This window comes from Zingiber officinale, chromosome 8A (assembly GCF_018446385.1).
Source record: "Zingiber officinale cultivar Zhangliang chromosome 8A, Zo_v1.1, whole genome shotgun sequence".
In the NCBI taxonomy this organism is placed as follows: domain Eukaryota; kingdom Viridiplantae; phylum Streptophyta; class Magnoliopsida; order Zingiberales; family Zingiberaceae; genus Zingiber; species Zingiber officinale.
This window is the reverse complement of record NC_056000.1, coordinates 36,103,444-36,118,557: the sequence shown is the minus strand read 5'-3', so window position 1 is coordinate 36,118,557 and position 15,114 is coordinate 36,103,444.

Sequence of the window (15,114 nt, the reverse complement as noted above, 5' to 3'; positions counted from 1 at the left end):
AACTAGATCAAAAAATAAAATCCTAATAAAACTAAATACAGCTCTTGCTGTATTTTATAATGCAATCATACACATACAATAAAATGCCCTTGACATGTCCAAGGGTCCAATCACACACATAATATCTATAAGTCATAATAGTTGGATCCTGCATTCACAAAGTTAGCACATCCTACTATTATCCTGCCTAAATTATGTATGACATGTGCATAATTAAACTAATACCAAATACACAGAGGCAAAACCCTAGCTCTGATACCAATTGTTGGTTGCTACTTGGAAAACCTAATGGTTCCCCTGTACAAAAATTTTGTACAAGATCTGAACCTTTCCTAGCTACCATGTGTTCTTTTAAATTAAACTTGGATCGCCTGCGGAACTTAACACGTTTGATCCCAAGTTTAACTTATATGTTCTTTTAGGTTTAGATTTGGATCTCCTGCGGAACTTAATATGTTCGATCCAAATCACCTAGGTCACAAAGTTGATTAAATATTAATTTCCAAATTTGGCTTCCAGGACTGCATGGCAAGGCACATGACCTTCTTGGATATAAGAGCAACCACCACCACCTAGACAAAGCCTTTTAATGAAAGTTAATATTTAATTTCCTTAAATAACTCTAGGTTAACCAAAAAGAACAATCGAAGCACAAGTTCGAAAAGAAAACAAAAGAACACAACATTGAAAACTAATTCGAAACCTAGAATCACATGCCTCTTGTATTTGGTATTTTTACAAAGAAATAAAACAAGTATGATGCGGAAAATAATTACTAGTTATACCTTTCTTTGTGAACTTTTAATGACCTCTTGATCTTCTACCGTACTCCTCTTCTAACCTCGGACATTGTGTGGGCAATGATCTTCCGAGATGAGAACCACCAAGGCACCTTCTTCTTCCTTCCTTCAAGTTTCGGCCAAGCAAAAACTTCCAAAGGATGAAGAACTTTTTCCACCAACCAAGCTCCAAGGGATGCAAGAAACAAGCCTCCTTTCTCTCCTTTTCTCTAAGCTAGATCCGGCCACTTCTATGTCTCGAAGAGGTGATGAAGTCTCAGCCATAAGAAGGAGAAGAGAGAAGGGGAAGGAGAACCTCTAGGGGCCGGCCACACCTAGGAAGAAAAGAGAGGAAGAAAAAGAATAGAGTTTGTTGTGTCTTTTTGAAGACACCTCTACCCCCTCTTTTATAATCCTTGGCCTTGGCAAATAAGGAAATTTAAATAAAAACTTCCTTAATTCCTTTGACATGAAAAAGAAAAATTAATTAATTAAAAATCAATTTTCTTTTTCCAACTTATTTGGCCAACCACTTTCTCCCCAAAACAAGGAAAGTTTTAATTAAAACAAGAATTAAAACTTCCTAATTTGTTTTCCGAAAATTTATAAAAATTTCTCCAATAATTTTTATCCCTTCATTATTAGTTAATAAAAAGGAAATTTTATAAATTAAAATCTTTCTTTTAAGCATATGGATAATTTCTAAAAAGGAAAGTTATCTCTAAAAATTAAAATCTCCTTTCAATCTACAAATAAGGAAAGATATTAAACCTTTTCTTACTCTTTTGTAGAAACTAATAAAAGAGAATTTTTAAATTTTTAAACTTCCTTTTAAATCATGAAGATGATTAAAAGGAAAGTTTTTACCAAAATTAAAATCAACCTTTTAATCTACAAATAAGGAAAGAGATTTAGCTCTTCTCTTAATTTTTTGTAGAATCTTATAAAAGGAATAATTTAAATTTTTAAACTTTCTTTTAAATCATGTTATCCACATAAGAAAAAAATTTAAAATTAAAATTCCTTTTTATTTTAATAGGGCCGGCCACCTAAGCTTGAGTTCAAGCTAGGGCCGGCCACATGAATTCACCCATGAACCAAGCCATGGCCGGCCCTAGCTTGGTCTCCAAGCTAGCTTGGCCGACCCCTTTAGGATGGGTAAGAAGGTGGGTATAGGTGGGTATAGCACTCTATAATTAAGATGCTACGATAGGGACCGAGAGGAGGAATTGGTTTTGGTCTCCCGATAAAATTAAGCATCCCGTGTTCGCCCCGAACACACAACTTAATTTTATCAATAATAATTCATTCCACTAGAGAACTATTATTGAACTACCGCACCAATCCCAAATTACATTTTGGGCTCCTTCTTATTATGAGTGTGTTAGTCTCCCTATGTTTAAGATGTTGAATGTCCACTAATTAAGTGAGTTACTGACAACTCATTTAATTAATATCTTAGTCCAAGAGTAGTACCACTCAACCTTATCGTCATGTCGGACTAAGTCCACCTGCAGGGTTTAACATGACAATCCTTATGAGCTCCTCTTGGGAACATTCTCAACCTAGATTACTAGGACACAGTTTCCTTCTATAATCAACAACACACACTATCAGTGATATCATTTTCCAACTTATCGGGCTTATTGATTTATCGAACTAAATCTCACCCATTGATAAATTAAAGAAATAAATATCAAATATATGTGCTTGTTATTATATTAGGATTAAGAGCACACACTTTCATAATAACTGAGGTCTTTGTTCCTTTATAAAGTCAGTATAAAAGAAACGACCTCTAATGGTCCTACTCAATACACTCTAAGTGTACTAGTGTAATTATATAGTTAGGATAAACTAATACCTAATTACACTACGACCTTCCAATGGTTTGTTCCTTTCCATCTTGGTCGTGAGATACTGTTTATAATTTATAAGGTACTGATAACATGATCCTCTGTGTGTGACACCACACACCATGTTATCTACAATATAAATTAATTGAACAACTACATTTATCATAAATATAGACATTTGACCAATGTGATTCTTATTTCTAGATAAATGTTTATACCAAAAGCTAGGCTTTTAGTATACATCCTAACAGCCTCCAGCTCCTCTGGACAGTTGGCTTCGGCTTGCACCCGATGCGCCTCCAAGCCCCATGGAGGCGCCTCGGACACTGTTCATCCGAGGCCAAAGTTACTTCTTTGTTCCTGCAAAATGTGTTAGCCCCAAACACATACCCTGCAAAATAAAGTTAGCACAGAAATGATATAACAAATGATAGTCGACAGTCATCGAACTGCCCGGGTCTGACTTCGGATTTCCAACCGGAAACCCTAGGTCGACCCTACGCCTACTGTTCCTTCTACGGGGAACGCGTCCTCACCTACTCCACTCAGGAGATTTACCTGTTGCCAGTGTGATCCTCCAGATCGACTGGACTTTTGCTCAGCGTTTGAAGCTTCCGGACTTTCTGTTGGACTTCCGCTTCCCAGCCCGTCCAGTCTTCCACCTGGTTCGCGACACCAGGACTTTCCACCTAGGGTTACCACCCCCTAGAACTTTTGCCTGAAGCTCTTGACCTGCCAAGACTTTCCACATAGGGTTACCACCCCCTATAACCTAGGATTACCACCCCCTAGGGTTTTCTACCTGCATAGCCGCAGCTAGGACTTTTGCCTAAGTACGCTTAGGACATTTCCTACAAGCTCATTCAAACTGTTAGATCACAAGATGACTTAACTTTGAATCCTTTGTCATTATCAAAACTTGGGTTTGATCGTCTGATACTTCCCGCACCAACAATGCTAAAGTCCATTCAGATCATGCTTGCTATTGTAGTTTACTATGATTATGAAATCTGACAGATGGATGTCAAAATCACATTTCTTAAAGGAAATCTACTCGAGGATGTGTACATAACACAACATGAGGGTTTTGTTAATCCAAAACATGCTAGAAAGGTGTATAAGTTACAACGATCCATTTATGGATTGAAGTAAGCTTCTAGAAGCTAGAATATTTGATTCGATGATGCAATCAAAGCGTTTGATTTCATCAAGAATGAAAATGAACTTTGTTTCTACAAGAGGGTTAGTGGGAGCGCAATCATCTTTCTCATATTTTATGTAGATGACATACTTTTCATTTGAAATGATATCCCTACTCTTCAGTAATGAAGACTTGGCTTGGGAATTTTTTTTCTCAATGAAAGAGTTAGGTGAAGCAGCCTACATTTTAGGCATCAAGATCTATAGAGATAGATCTAAGTAATTGCTTGGTCTAAGTCAGAGTACATATATTAACAAAGTACTTAAACATTTTACCATGCAGAATTCCAAGAAGGGATTCCTGTCGATATCACATGGTGTGAGTCTTTCGAAGACTCGGCCCCCTCTTCTAAGGAAGAAAGGGACCGCATGGATCAGATTCCTTATGCATCTGCTATAGGGTCTATCATGTACGCTATGCTTTGTACTCACCTAGATGTCTCGTATGCGTTAAGCATGATGAGCAAATACCAGTCAGATCTAGGTGAAGGTCACTGGACATCAGTCAAGAATATTTCTAAGTACTTGAGAAGAACTCAAGATTATTTCTTCATCTTTGGAGGCAATGAAAAGTTTGCTGTCAAGGGTTACATCGATGCTAGCTTCCAAACTGATAAGGATGATTCCAAATTGCAGTCAAGATATATATATTTTACTTAAATGGTGATGTTGGGTATTAGATATTCCAGTGCTTCCATCTCATTCGAGTGATCATCGATAAAGGAGATGTGAGACTATGCAGAATATTAACCAATGCTAACATTACAGATCCTTCTGTTGGTCCCTTTGGAGGCAGGCAAGAGGGGAGGGGTGAATTGCCCTACAAAATAAAGTAACCCTTTCTCGAATTTTCAACTAAATAAAAGCACTTGTAATAAAAATAAAGAGACTAATAAAAAGCAAAAAGACACATGGAAGTTACTTGGTTTGCAATCAGAAGATTGTTAATCCAAGGTAATGTGGCGCACTATCTGATGTCTCCTTTGGGTGGAGTAAATAGATTACAAGTGAATTGAATTAACTGTGCAGATCAATGTTATATTTATAGCACTGTTCGGGACGCCCCGAAGGGTCCGGGCGCCCTGAGGGGATAAAATTTTATCCCCCAACGTACAGATAGCGGTTTGACTGCGATCTGGAATATATCCAAGTTCGGGCACCCGGAAGGGTTCTGGGCACCCCGGACTGGTCCGGGCGCCCGGAATGGTTCCGGGCGCCCGGACCAAGAAAGTCAACAGGGTTGACTTTTCTCGATCCGGGACCTTTGCTCCGGTTCAGCTCGTCTCGATCCGAGTTTCTCGCTCTGGCTCCACTAGCTTGGGTGATCTCGGCCATCCGGAATAAGGCTCACCTGAACCCAAGTTCCGGCCTTCTCCTCGAGCAACCTTCCTCCCCAATTTCTCATCCCTCGAACGTCGCGTACGTTCTTCTCGTCCACCGGTGTACTCTTCCGTGGTCACCTCATCCCTCGGACGCACCGAGCCCGTCGGCTCTCTCCCGTGCCATCCTTCTCATTAGCCGCACCTTCCGCTATACTTCCTGTGCTCCTAAGCTCCTGCACACTTAGACACAAAGGTTAAAACAAACAGGACCTAACTTAACTTGTTTGATCACATCAAAACACCTTGGGGTTCCAACAATCTCCTCCTTTTTGATGTGAGCAACCCAAGTTAAGTTAGGGTAAACCAACATAATATAAAAACAAAATTTTGCAAATAAGTGCAAAGATTCTTCAATAGAAAAAAAAATTATATCCCCCCCTAGACTTAACATTCTTCTCCCCCTTTGATCACATAAAAAATGGGGATCTTTAACAAGTCTAAGGTTAACTCTAACTTAAAAAAAAAAATTAAGTATTAAAAGAATCTAAGTTAGAAATTTTTGTGCAACAGAATAAAAAACTTTTTAAGTTAAAAAAAATCATAAGTAAAAAGAAATTCTAAGACAAATTGCAACCTAAAAAATTTTCTGAGTTTTTGAAAATTTTAACTTAGATAAAAATACCTTCTAAGAATTTTTTAAGAAAAAAAAATTTATGAAAGAGAATTTTTCTAAAAAAAATATTTGAAAAAAATATTTAAAAACTTTTTTTTATTCATTATTTAATTCTAAATTTAATGTTTTACCAGAAAGTTAATTAAACATTTGATTTCAATATTTTGACTTCCAAGTAGTTGCGAGGCAGTAGGCCTTCTTGGTTATTGGAGCAACAACCACTTCCTTAGACAAAGCCTCATAAAAAAACTATCTGTTTAATTTTCTCGCCGAAAATGCAAAGTTTTAATTTTGAATTTAAATTAGACAGGTTTTTGGAACCCAATAGAGGTTCCTTCCTACATGGTTAATCAAGTATTTTCTAGGCACATAGGCTTTTGATATTTTTCTGATTTGACTTTGGTGAAACCTATAGTACCAGTTTAATCCTCTATAATTTTTAAAAGCAGAAATATTCGAACAGGTAGACTTTTTCAAATTTTCTATTTCTTCTTTTAATTTATCATTTTCAAATTTTATTTTATCAAAGTCTTCCATTAGACAAGATTTTGCCAAAACTCTTTTTATTTCTAAAATTTCATTTTTTAATTTGGTATTTTTATTTTCTAATTTGTACATGGATTTTGTCATAGCCTTAATACCAAAATAAAGTTGATCAGGAGGTAAGAGGCATACCTCATTTGCCATATCAGACTTGAAACCTGACTCACCCCCTGCTTCACTGCATTCATCTGAAGTCGATGTTGGTGTGGGAAGCATCTGATGATCGAACCCAAGTTTTGATAATGGAAAAGGGATTCAAAGTTAGGATTCCTTGTTATCTAACATGCTTAAATGAGGTTTCAGGAAAGTTCTAACTGCGGTTAGGCAGGTGAAAATCTTAAGGAGTGGTAACCTTAGGTCATAGGGGGTGGTAACCCTAGGTGAAGGAAAAAGCCTAAGGGGGGGTAACCTTAGGTCCTAGGGGTGGTAACCCTAGGTGGAGAAAAACCCTAAGGGGCGGCAACCTTAGGTCCTAGGGGGCGGTAACCCTAGGTGGAGGAAAACCCTAGGGGTGGTAACCCTAGGTCATAGGGGGTGATAACCCTATGCGGAAAGTCTTAGCAGGTCGAGGGCTTCCGGTAAAAGTCCTAGGGGGTGGTAACCCTAGGTCGAAAGTCCTGGTATCGCGAAACAGGTGGAAGACTGGACGGGTCGGGGAGCGGGCGTCCAGCAGAAAGTCCATCGAGCACTGAGCAAAAGTTCAGTCTGTAACGACCCAAATTTCCTCAATTAGAGTCCTAAAAGTAATTTAAAAATATTTTTAAAAATGCTATAGAAATATTCTAGGGATTTTTAGAAATTTTTAGAGTATTTTTATGTAATTTTTAGAGGTCGTTTGGTATTTTTACTAGACGAAGGAAGTTTCGACAAAAAAATATCCAAGCCGAGAATTGAACCCACGACCTTTGACTCGGTCAAAACCCAACTGACCAGGTGGGCAAACAGATTTTTCTGTTTAGAAGAGGCAGCGAATTTATTTAAGATAGTTAACAGAATATTGGATTATAAAAGGGATAAGTTGATCTTGGATTTGTTTGTTTAGAAAAGGTAGCGAATTTATTTAAGATAGTTAACAGAATATTATAAAAGGGATAAGTTGATGTTGGATTTGTTTGTTTAGAAAAGTAGCGAATTTATTTAAGATAATTAACAGAATATTGGATTATAAAAGGGATAAGTTGATGCTCTATTTTTTCGGGACTTAAACCATTCTCTCCTTCTCCTCTGCGTACGATGGCAAAGCTCGGGCAGAAAACGAAAGGGAGTTAGGGCATCATCTCCGGCGGCCGACCAAGGTCCTAGAAGCCCTTTTTGTTCGGTTGTGAGTCCAAAAATCAAGGTAAGTGCTTCTCACCTGCAGTAGGAGTAGTTTCAGACCTTTGTTCTTCTTGAATTCGAAGCATAAGAAGCGCTTATAGTGCAGATTTTTAATTAAACCTATAGTGCAGATTTTAATTAAGCTTATAATGCAAATTTTTATGTAGAGCTTATATTGCAGATTTTAATTAAGCGCTTATAGTGCAGATTTTTAATTAAGCATATAGTGCAGATTTTAATTAAGCTTATAATGCAGATTTTTATGTAGAGCTTATATTGCAGATTTTAATTAAACTTATAGTGCAGATTTTTAATTAAGCCTATAGTGCAGATTTTAATTAAACTTATAATGCAGATTTTTATGTAAGCTTATAGTGCATATTTTAATTAAGCCTATAGTGCAGATTTTAATTAAGCTTATAGTGCAGATTTTTAATTAAGCTTATAGTGCAGATTTTAATTAAGTTTATAGGTGCAGATTTTAATTAAGCCTATAGTGCAAATTTCAATCAAGCTTATAGTGCAGATTTTTATGTAAGCTTATAGTGCAGATTTTAATTAAGCTTGTAGTGCAGATTTCTTAGAGCTTAAAATGCAGATTTCTTTAGAGCAGATTTCTTTAGAGCTTGTAGTGCAGATTTCTTAAGAGCTTATGGTGCAGATTTCTTTAAAGTTTATAGTGCAGATTTTTGGTGGAACTTATAATGCAGTTTTTAAAGAAAAAGATTATAGTGCAGTTTGGTTAAGTATTATAGTGCAGAATTTATGTTTGCATAGTATGCAGAAATAGTGTAGCATAGAATGCAGAATCTTGATTAGAATAGTATGCAGAATTTTGATTAGCATAGTATGCAGATTTTTGTTTATGCATTTCAAAGTTAGAATTTGTTTAAACATTTCAGTTTTTAAAGAAGCATTCTTTTATTAGAAGTATTAACAAGTGTAAGAAAGATAAAGAAAAGAAAGAGAAAGGCCAAGGCCTTAAGTAGATCCCAAAGTCAAGACTTTAGGGATTTTGGCACACAAGGTGCTTAAAGAAAATGCCGAGGCATTATATATTAGAAGTAATAAAAGATAACAAGTATTTTACTTTATTTAAAAGGCTAGTACCCGACTTCCGAGGTTGTCGTTAAACAAATCCAGGTGTCCAATTCCGAGGTCTTGGCCCTGGTAGACCGAGGTCTGCTCTTTTAGGATTGGTGGCTCGCTACCCCAACCTATTAGGGAACGCGCATAAGATGGTACTACGCCTGGGCCCAAGAAGAAAGTTGATTATTATTTTGAAGTATTAAAGTATAAGTTTTCAAACAAAAGAAATAAGCTTCACATAAGTTTAAAATTCAGCAAGTTTAGCTTTCTTATATACTGACATGTTGTTTAGATTTGCTTACATGTTTAGTATTTCAGTATGCTATGTTTCGTTTGCTATTAGATGAGCATTCAGTTTCTAGATTTCTTTCAGCTTACTTGCATACTCGAGTTTTGTGAGTTAGATAGCGCTTACTAAGCAATTTTGCTTATAGATGCATTTCCTCTTACTGCAGATAAAGGAAAGGAAAAGTTATAGCAAAGGAAGGCGACAAGGAGGTGCGGATGGATGTGTGATGCCTGGACTATAGAAGTCTTGGGATTTTGCATAATAATTTATTAACAAAGAGTTGAGTAGAATGTATTAGATGAGTCATTTAGTCTTCCGTTGCTAGTTAATTGTATGTTTTGAGTTCTCCGAGAGTTTTAGGAATTTCTATCAACATGTGAACAAGGATAGTTAAGTAAAATTAGTAGTCCAGTAGCGCTCCGCCCTCACAATCTTGTAGTGAGGGGGGTGGGGTGTTACAAGTTGGTATCAGAGCAGTTCCTATTCTCCAACATCACACATCAGCACCAATCTTGCCGTCTTCAAGTAAGAAAGTATTTAATTTTTAGTATGCTTTTCTTTATTCTTTACAGTAAAGAGAAATCCTTAGAAGTATTAGATTATATGTACAGAATAGGGAGATGTTTAGAAGTGCTTATAAAGTTAAGAATTCTGCTTAGTTTCTTTTACATAACAAGATGTGTTCTGGGATGGTGGTATGATCCGGGGACCTAAGCCCGGTGAGCGCGCCAGAATCAAACAAGATGTGTTCTAGGATGGTGGTATGATCCAGGGACCTAAGCCCGGTGAGCGCGCCAGAATCAAACAAGATATGTTCTGGGATGGTGGTATGATCTGGGGACCTAAGCCCAGTGAGCGCGCCAGAATCAAATAAGATATGTTCTGGGATGGTGGTATGATCCGGGGACCTAAGCCCGGTGAGCGCGGCAGAATAAAGGGGAACTCCGGTCCTAAGTTCGGACCCCTACCAACCTAGCGCTAGGGTATTGTCTGATCAACAACTTATGTTACGGTACTACTAAGTGCAACTAGGTCACCACAATAGTATGCTTATAAGTATGCATGCAAGTATGTTCAAGTCATGTTATATTTATATTTACGTTTATGTTTAGGTCCACGTTATGTTCATGTTATGTTCTTGCCTATGCATATGGACATGCTTGTGATCGAGTCTATCATTATGTTTAGTTCATCTACCATGCTTACGTTTATGTTGTCATGCTTATGTCACTACTTATGCTTATGTTCATTGTATGTAGGTTAGGAGGTCCTAAGATACCTTTGATGTGGTTTTCCTTAGTACATTAGATTATGGACGCAAACTAATGCATGTACAAGGTAGAGAACATGCTATAGAATTATTCAAAGTTCGAGGACAAACTTTTTATAAGATATGAGGAATTGTAACGACCCAAATTTCCTCAATTAGAGTCCTAAAAGTAATTTAAAAATATTTTTAAAATGCTATAGAAATATTCTAGGGATTTTTAGAAATTTTTAGAGTATTTTTATGTAATTTTTGGAGGTCATTTGGTATTTTTACTAGACGAAGGAAGTTTCGACAAAAAAATGTCCAAGCCGAGAATTGAACCCACGACCTTTGACTCGGTCAAAACCCAACTGACCAGGTGGGCAAACAGATTTTCCTATTTAGAAGAGGCAGCGAATTTATTTAAGATAGTTAACAGAATATTGGATTATAAAAGGGATAAGTTGATCTTGGATTTGTTTGTTTAGAAAAGGTAGCGAATTTATTTAAGATAATTAACAGAATATTATAAAAGGGATAAGTTGATGTTGGATTTGTTTGTTTAGAAAAGTAGCGAATTTATTTAAGATAATTAACAGAATATTGGATTATAAAAGGGATAAGTTGATGCTCTGTTTTTCCGGGACTTAAACCATTCTCTCCTTCTCCTCTGTGTACGATGGCGGAGCTCGGGCAGAAAACGAAAGGGAGTTAGGGCATCATCTCCGGCGGCCGACCAAGGTCCTAGAAGCCCTTTTTGTTCGGTTGTGAGTCCAAGAATCAAGGTAAGTGCTTCTCACCTGCAGTAGGAGTAGTTTCAGACCTTTGTTCTTCTTGAATTCGAAGCATAAGAAGCGCTTATAGTGCAGATTTTTAATTAAGCCTATAGTGCAGATTTTAATTAAGCTTATAATGCAGATTTTTATGTAGAGCTTATATTGCATTTTAATTAAGCGCTTATAGTGCAGATTTTTAATTAAGCCTATAGTGAAGATTTTAATTAAGCTTATAATGCAGATTTTTATGTAGAGCTTATATTGCAGATTTTAATTAAACTTATAGTGCAGATTTTTAATTAAGCCTATAGTGCAGATTTTAATTAAACTTATAGTGCAGATTTTTAATTAAGCTTATAGTGCAGATTTTAATTAAGTTTAAGGTGCAGATTTTAATTAAGCCTATAGTGTAAATTTCAATCAAGCTTATAGTGCAGATTTTTATGTAAGCTTATAGTGCAGATTTTAATTAAGCTTGTAGTGCAGATTTCTTAGAGCTTAAAATGCATATTTCTTTAGAGCAGATTTCTTTAGAGCTTGTAGTGCAGATTTCTTAAGAGCTTTTGGTGCAGATTTCTTTAAAGTTTATAGTGCAGATTTTTGGTGGAACTTATAATGCAGTTTTTAAAGAAAAAGATTATAGTGCAGTTTGGTTAAGTATTATAGTGCAGAATTTATGTTTGCATAATATGCAGAAATAGTGTAGCATAGAATGCAGAACCTTGATTAGAATAGTATGTAGAATTTTGATTAGCATAGTATGCAGATTTTTGTTTATGCATTTCAAAGTTAGAATTTGTTTAAACATTTCAGTTTTTAAAGAAACATTCTTTTATTAGAAGTATTAACAAGTGTAAGAAAGAGAAAGGCCAAGGCCTTAAGTAGATCCCAAAGTCAAGACTTTAGAGATTTTGGCACACAAGGTGCTTAAAGAAAATGCCGAGGCATTATATATTAGAAGTAATAAAAGATAACAAGTATTTTACTTTATTTAAGAGGCTAGTACCCGACTTCCGAGGTTGTCGTTAAACAAATCCAGGTGTCCAATTCCGAGGTCTTGGCCCTGGTAGACCGAGGTCTGCTCTTTTAGGATTGGTGGCTCGCTACCCCAACCTATTAGGGAACGCGCATAAGATGGTACTACGCCTGGGCCCAAGAAGAAAGTTGATTATTATTTTGAAGTATTAAAGTATAAGTTTTCAAACAAAAGAAATAAGCTTCACATAAGTTTAAAATTCAGCAAGTTTAGCTTTCTTATATACTGACATGTTGTTTAGATTTGCTTACATGTTTAGTATTTCAGTATGCTATGTTTCGTTTGCTATTAGATGAGCATTCAGTTTCTAGATTTCTTTCAGCTTACATGCATACTCGAGTTTTGTGAGTTAGATAGCGCTTACTAAGCAATTTTGCTTATAGATGCATTTCCTCTTACTGCAGATAAAGGAAAGGAAAAGTTATAGCAAAGGAAGGCGACAAGGAGGTGCGGATGGATGTGTGATGCCTGGACTATAGAAGTCTTGGGATTTAGCATAATAATTTATTAACAAAGAGTTGAGTAGAATGTATTAGATGAGTCATTTAGTCTTCCGCTGCTAGTTAATTGTATGTTTTGAGTTCTCCGAGAGTTTTAGGAATTTCTATCAACATGTGAACAAGGATAGTTAAGTAAAATTAGTAGTCCAGTAGCGCTCCGCCCTCACAATCTTGTAGTGAGGGGGGTGGGGTGTTACACAGTCGATCTGGAGGATCGCACTGGCAACAGATAACTTTCCTGAGAGGAGTAGGTGAGGATGCATTCCCCGCAGAGGGAACAGTAGGCGTCGGGTCGACCTAGGGTTTCCGGTAGGAAATCCGAAGTCAGACCCGGACAGTCCAGAGACTGTCAATATTTTATTTACTATGACTATTATGTGCTAACTTTCTTTTGCAGGGTATGTGTTTGGGACTAACACATTTTGCAGGAACAAAGGAGAAAGTCACACCTCGGATGAATAGTATCCGAGGTGCCTCCATAGAGCTTGGAGGTGCCTCGGGTGCAAGGCTGAAGCTGGCTACGAAGTGGAGTTGGAGGTTCCTTCATGGGGATTAGAGACGCCACAGGCTCCGACCAAGTAACCAACTTGTGTTCACGTTTGTTCTTTTCCTTTCCGCTACGTTTATCTACTCGATACGTTTTAAATCAAACGAAATAGCCACGAGCGCTATTCACCCCCCCTCTAGCGCTTCTCGATCCAACAATTGGTATCAGAGCGGGGTTGCTCTGAATTGGTACAACTACCGTTCGAGCATTTTTTTTCGTCGCTTTTTCGTTCATTTTTTTCCTCCAAAATTAATTTCGAAAAAATCATTATCATTTTTTCACCACTGGTCCATATTAGCGAAATATCACATTTTCAAAAATGTGTGGTATTATTTTTTTTAATATTATTTTAATAATATTTTATTATTATTTTCTCAAAATTCCTGAATTACTATTTTTATTTTTCTCCCGCACTACTAATCCAAGACCAAGTCTTGGAACATTTGTTATTGTATATTTTGCGTGTGAGATTTCTCCTTATAAATGGGCCATCAAGAAGGCTGCAGCACAGTCCGACCTCCGCTCTTCATCAGAGAAGATTTCGGCTACTGGAAGGGACGGATGGAGGCGTACCTTCAAACCAATTTCGAAGTCTAGATAATCATCAAAATCGGGCTGGAACTACCAACTTACGGCGCCGGTAAACTGGTACCTTACGAGAACTGGGACGCGAACATAATCAAGAAGGTCGAGGCCAATGCTAAAGCAACCTATACTCTTCAATGCGGCCTAACCAAGAAGGAACTGAACCGGGTTGGCCCATTCTTGAGAGCAAAAGAGCTATGGGAGAATCTGATTGAGTTACACGAAGGTACTTCCGATACGCAAGTAAGTAAGTGTGATTCAATAGACAAATTATTTAAGCAGACTAATACTACTCCGACCGAGAAGGGTGTTGTGTTTGTTGCAGGTACAAACGAGACAAAGGAGGCTAGAAAGAAGAAGGTGTTGAAGGCAAATTGGTCCGAGTCATCAGATGAGTCTGAGTCCGATGAAGAACCGGCAAGCTTCATCGCTCTACCAGTACTAACATCTGTGGCGGACACTGAGTCTGAATACGAATCAGATATCGAGAGCGAATCTGGAATCGAGTCCGAGCGAAGCCACGGATCCGTATCCGTTTCCGAAGGTTCTAAATCCACTGTAAGTTCCCTAATTTCTAGTATTAACTTAGATGATTCAGAAAATTTAGTTCCTTACTTACTAAAGAAGTTGGCTAAATCCAACGTCCGGGTCAAGTCACTCCAAAAGGAGGTAACAACCCTTAAGGAAGTAACTGACTCAAGTCCCTTAACTGAGCTAGTTTAAATTGGAAATTCAACCTAAGTCCAACAACTTGAGGAGGAAAATTTCAAATTGAAAACTCAAGTTAAAGAACTTAAGGACACGTTGGAACGGTTCACCTTGGGTTCCAAGAGTCTTGATCTAATTCTTGGAAAACAGCGAGTCGTTTACAACAAATCCATACTTGGATTTAAGACCAAACACAAATACAAATCCTATTTGTCTCTAGTAAATCGGTCAAATAGAAAAGTAGTCCAAGCATGGGTCCCCAAGTTAAACATGATTAATCAAGTCAGACTTGAACACTATTGGGTCCCCAAGGATCAAATTCATTACCTTGATAGACCATATCAAGGCTATGATCCAGAAGGAGCAAATAGAAAAATCATCTTAATAAATAAATAAAAAATAAAATAAATATAACATAATAATAATTAACCACTAAAGGAATATAACTCAAATCTAATTTACAAAATTATCAAGAATGTAAGAGGAGGTTCCAGAATAGTTGGCGCATTCAAAACTAACCTACTCGGTAGGATAACCCAAAGATAACCTACCCGGCAGGGTAACCCAAAGATAACCTGTTGGTGCAAACTGCACCAGAATCAAACCTGAGTTTTGATGTTGTCAAAGGTTCAAGTTAAGTCTTGT